The sequence below is a fragment of the Pristiophorus japonicus genome, unplaced genomic scaffold, assembly GCF_044704955.1.
Source record: "Pristiophorus japonicus isolate sPriJap1 unplaced genomic scaffold, sPriJap1.hap1 HAP1_SCAFFOLD_3431, whole genome shotgun sequence".
Classification (NCBI taxonomy): domain Eukaryota; kingdom Metazoa; phylum Chordata; class Chondrichthyes; family Pristiophoridae; genus Pristiophorus; species Pristiophorus japonicus.
In genome coordinates this window covers 3,413-8,005 of record NW_027253250.1, presented here as the reverse complement: position 1 = coordinate 8,005, position 4,593 = coordinate 3,413, and the positions used below count along the sequence as shown (strand labels likewise).

General features: G+C 50.8%; 3 non-coding genes across 3 annotated transcripts; 1 reads left to right on the top strand and 2 right to left on the bottom strand.

Annotated features, from left to right (window-relative positions):
* Nucleotides 1-588: 588 nt before the first annotated feature.
* Nucleotides 589-661, top strand: trnam-cau (transfer RNA methionine (anticodon CAU)). The gene has a single exon. It is a non-coding gene; the product is annotated as a tRNA-Met (tRNA).
* Nucleotides 662-3,088: 2,427 nt separating this feature from the next.
* trnat-ugu (transfer RNA threonine (anticodon UGU)) lies at nt 3,089-3,161 on the bottom strand. Its single transcript has one exon. It is a non-coding gene; the product is annotated as a tRNA-Thr (tRNA).
* Nucleotides 3,162-3,693: 532 nt separating this feature from the next.
* trnat-agu (transfer RNA threonine (anticodon AGU)) lies at nt 3,694-3,766 on the bottom strand. The gene has a single exon. It is a non-coding gene; the product is annotated as a tRNA-Thr (tRNA).
* Nucleotides 3,767-4,593: the final 827 nt, after the last annotated feature.

Below are 4,593 nucleotides of genomic sequence, written 5' to 3'. Positions count from 1 at the left end.
GTGAGGGGAAGGAGTGAGAGAGAGGGAAGGGGAGAGTGAGGGGAAGGAGTGAGAGAGAGGGAAGGGGAGAGTGAGGGGAAGGAGTGAGAGAGAGAGAAGGGGAGAGTGAGAGGAAGGAGTGAGAGAGAGGGAAGGGGAGAGTGAGGGGAAGGAGTGAGAGAGAGGGAAGGGGAGAGTGAGGGGAAGGAGTGAGAGAGAGGGAAGGGGAGAGTGAGGGGAAGGAGTGAGAGAGAGGGGAGGGGAAGGAGTGAGAGAGAGGGAAGGGGAGAGAGAGGGGAAGGAGTGAGAGAGAGTGAAGGAGTGAGAGAGAGGGAAGGGGAGAGTGAGGGGAAGGAGTGAGAGAGAGAGAAGGGGAGAGTGAGAGGAAGGAGTGAGAGAGAGGGAAGGGGAGAGTGAGGGGAAGGAGTGAGTGAGAGAGAGGGAAGGGGAGAGTGAGGGGAAGGAGTGAGAGAGAGACGGGGAAGAGGAGAGACAGAGGGAACACCAACAATAATGTATATTTATATAGCGCCTTTAACGTAGTGAAACGTCCCAAGGTGCTCCACAGGAGGATTATGGGATAGAAATTTGACATTGAGTGTTACAGGTGGCTCCATAGCTCAGGGGTTAGAGCACTGGTTTCATAAACCAGGGGTCGTGGGTTCAAATCTCACTGGGGCCTACTCAAAATTAGCTCAGTATTTAAATTTGCCATCAATTAACCAGGGGTTTAATTTTTAATAGTAAACAGCTCTGAGACCGACCCTGGAATGACAGACTCCCCTGTTCTAATTTCTCCCCTCTCTCTTCCTCAAATAGAGCCCCACCTCGTGGACTATTGATGTAATAACTACTGACATGCTCCCCTCGCCTTTCCCCCTGCCCCTTCTGGCTCCAGAGAGTGAGAGATTGAGCTCTGGAGCCAGCTGCTCTGGGAAAGACAGGAGGGGAAGGAAAAAGGGAGAGGCGAGAGAGTGAGGAGGGAGAAGAGTAGAGTCAAAAAGGAATGGGAAAAGAGAGGAGAGGAGGAAGGTGGGAGCAGAGAGCGATGGCCACATTCCAGGAATGAATCTAAAACAAATATTTGTGCTCAGACTGGATATGAAGAAGACGTGTAATACGTCCTTACTACACAGTATAAATGCACACGAGGCCCATACTTGAGAGTAGGTCATTCTGTGACCAGTTACCTTTATTACCAACACCTCAAGTGATGGAAGTGGGTGGAGCTTCCCCTTTTATACCTGAAAGTCCAGGTTAGGAGTGACTCCCACAAGTTCACCACCTAGTGGTCAGTGTTCTCACGGTGTACAACTTAGGTCAGTTTATACATGGGTTACAATGCTGGTTAAATACATGACATCACCTCCCCCCCCCCAAAGTCTTATTGGGATCACAGGTTGAGTCTCTCTGGTGGTTTACGCTCCCTTGTAGAGCGCCTGAGTTGGGGCTCCGGTTGTTGGACGCTGGCCTGAGTGTCTGCTGTTTGCGGTGCTTCAGGCCTGTCTGGACTGCCCACAGTGACTGGGCTCTCCTCCACTTTGTTCCGGAGTTCGATCACCTGTCGTGGAGTGAACTCTATATCGTGTTCTTCCTCTGCTTCTTCTATGGGGTTGCTGAACCTCCTTTTAGTTTGATCCACGTGTTTGTGGCAGATTTGTCCATTGGTAAGTTTAACTACCAGAATCCTATTTCCCTCTTTGGCAATCACAGTGCCTGCGAGCCATTTGGGCCCTGCAGCGTAATTAAGGACAAAAACAGGGTCATTGACATCAACACATCGCACCCTCGCATTCCTGTCATGGTAGTTATATTGTGACTGGCGCCTGCTCTCAACAATTTCCTTCATAGTGGGGTGTATGAGGGATAACCGGGTTTTGAGCGTCCTTTTCATTAGTAGCTCTGCGGGTGGAACTCCTGTGAGCGAGTGTGGTCGGGATCTATAGGCCAACAGGAGGCGTGATAAGCGGCTTTGTAGGGAACCCCCTTGGATTCTGAGCATCCCCTGTTTGATTATCTGCACTGCTCGTTCTGCCTGGCCGTTTGAGGCCGGCTTGAACGGGTTCGACTGCATGCTGGGACATGTCCAATCGCCCTTGTCTGCCAAGAGAACTGTGTGCCGCGTTAACAATGTTGACTCCCTGGTCGTTTGCCGCATTTGAGCCAAGATTTTTGTCAAACATCATTCTGGTCTCTTCCTCCCCTGAGATAAATGTCTGGGCTATCAGAGCCGCCGCTTCCAAGGTCAAGTCTTTGGTCTCAGTCAGTTTCCTGAAAACCCCAGCGTGCCGGATGCCCTCAATAAAAAAGTCTCGCAGCATCTCCGCTCTGCGTGCATCTGGGAACTGACATCGGCTCACCAGTCGCCGGAGATCTGCCACGAAGTCTGGAACGCTTTGCCCTTCTCACCGCCGGTGCGTGTAAAACCAGTGTCTCGCCATGTTCATGCTGCTCACCGGTTCAAGGTGTTCCCTGATCAACTTACTGAGCTCTTCGAACGTCTTGTCCGCCGGCTTCTCTGGCGCTAGAAGGTCCTTCATCAGGGAGTACGTTCTGGATCCACAAACCGTCAGGAGATGAGCCCTGCGTTTGTTGGCCGAATCCTGTCCCAGCCATTCCTTAGTGACAAAACTTTGCTGTAGTCTCTCAATAAAGTCGTCCCAATCATCACCAACACAGTACCCCTCGTCTGTGCTGCTAGTGGCCATGCTCGCGAGGTTTAAATCCCAGTTTCTCGTCGCCAATGATATGTCCTTACTCTACAGTACAAATGCACACAAGGCCCCGACTTGAGAGAAGGTCACTCTGTGACCAGTTACCTTTATTCCCAAGACCTCAAGTGATGAAGGTGGGTGGAGCTTCCCCTTTTATACCTGCAAGTCCAGGTTAGGAGTGTCTCCCACAAGCTCACCCCCTTGTGGTCAATGTTCTCAAGGTGCACACCTTAGAGCAGCTTGCATTGATAGTCGAACACATGACAATGTGGTTACAGACTGGTCATGGAAAGTGAAAGTGCTGTACTTAAACTGTGAAACGAGTCGGTTCCTGTTGATGGTGTCGGCCTGTCGCCGATTGACAGCGAGTTCAGGAACAGAAGCCAAAATTGAGTAGGCCCCAGTGAGATTTGAACTCACGACCGCTGGTTTACAAGACCAGTGCTCTAACCCCTGAGCTATGGAGCCACCTACGACACGTGCTCCTGTTTGCAATTTACTATTCTTAACAAGGAGGCCATTCAGCCCATCGTGTCTGTGCTGATCGGAAGAACAGTTACCCAGCCTAATCCCACCTTCCAGCTCTCGGTCCGTAGCCCTGTAGCGGGAAGGGTAGAGAGTGAGAGAGGAGGGAGGGGAGAGAGAGGGGAAGAAAGGCAGAGGGAGAGATTGAAAAGGGTAAAGGGAAACTGAGAGCAACAGGGAAATGGAGAGAGAGAGGGAAAAGGAGAGAGAGAGTGGAAGGGGAGCGAGAGATAGGAAGGGGAGAGAGAAAGGGAGAGTCAGAAGGGAAAAGGGAGAGAGTGAGGGGGAAGGTGAGAGAGAAGGAGAGGGGGATGGTGAGAGATAGAGGGGGAAAGGGGGGAAGGGAGAGAGAAAAATGATAGAGAGAGGAGGAAGGGAAGAGAGAGCCTGTAGCTCCAGGGTCAATCTCAGAGCTTTTTAATATTTATTATTAAAGCTCCTGATAATAACTTTAAATATTAAGCTAATGTTGAATAGGCCCCGGTGAGATTTGAACCCACGACCCCTGGTTTACTAGACCAGTGCTCTAACCCCTGAACTATGGAACCACCTGCCCTGGGCTGTGGGTCATTCCCCAGTTAGTGCTGTGTGTTTGAAGAATGAGGAGGGGTCAGTGAAACGCTCAGATTGTGTCTCATCCCCCAGACTCCTGCCTCCGTCTCTTCAATATTCACCTCTCAACATCGATATATCGGGTCTTTCACGTAGTAAAACATCCCAAGGCAACTCAGTCACACTCTGTCCCAATCTCTCTGTCTCTCTGTCTCTCTCTGTCTCTCTATCTTTCTCTCCCAGTCTGTCTGTCTCTCCATCTCTCTGTCTCTCACATTCTCTGTCTGATTCATTGTCTCTCTCTCTCTCTCTCTGTGTCTCTCTCACCTGTAAGTGTACACCTTTTTTCTTGGAATAAGGCACAGGAAGAGACCACAAACAAACTGTTTTAAAGTAAAAACGTTTGGACTACCTGGGAGGGGGAAGGCAAGTGGTAACACATCACCCATTAAAAGCAACGGCTGATGTCAAAGACTGAACTTGGTTATACATACAGACAAAGATGTTGCTACTATGGAGCCACCTGCTCTGTGCTGGCTCTCTGTGTCTCTCGCTCTCTCTCTCTCTCTTTCTCTCTGTTGTTCACTTTCTCGCTGTCTCTTGAGGGGGAAGGGGAGAGAGAGGGAAAAGGAGAGAGAGAGAAGGGGATTGAGGGAGAGAGGAAGGCGAGAGATAGAGGGGGAAGGCGAGAGTGAATGATACGGTGAGAGAGTGGGGGAAAGGGAGAGGGAAGGGAAGAGAGGGGAAGGGGAGATAGACAGAGAGGGAAGTGGAGAGTGAGAAGGGAGAGGGGAAGGGGAGAGTGAGAGGGGGTTGTGAGAGG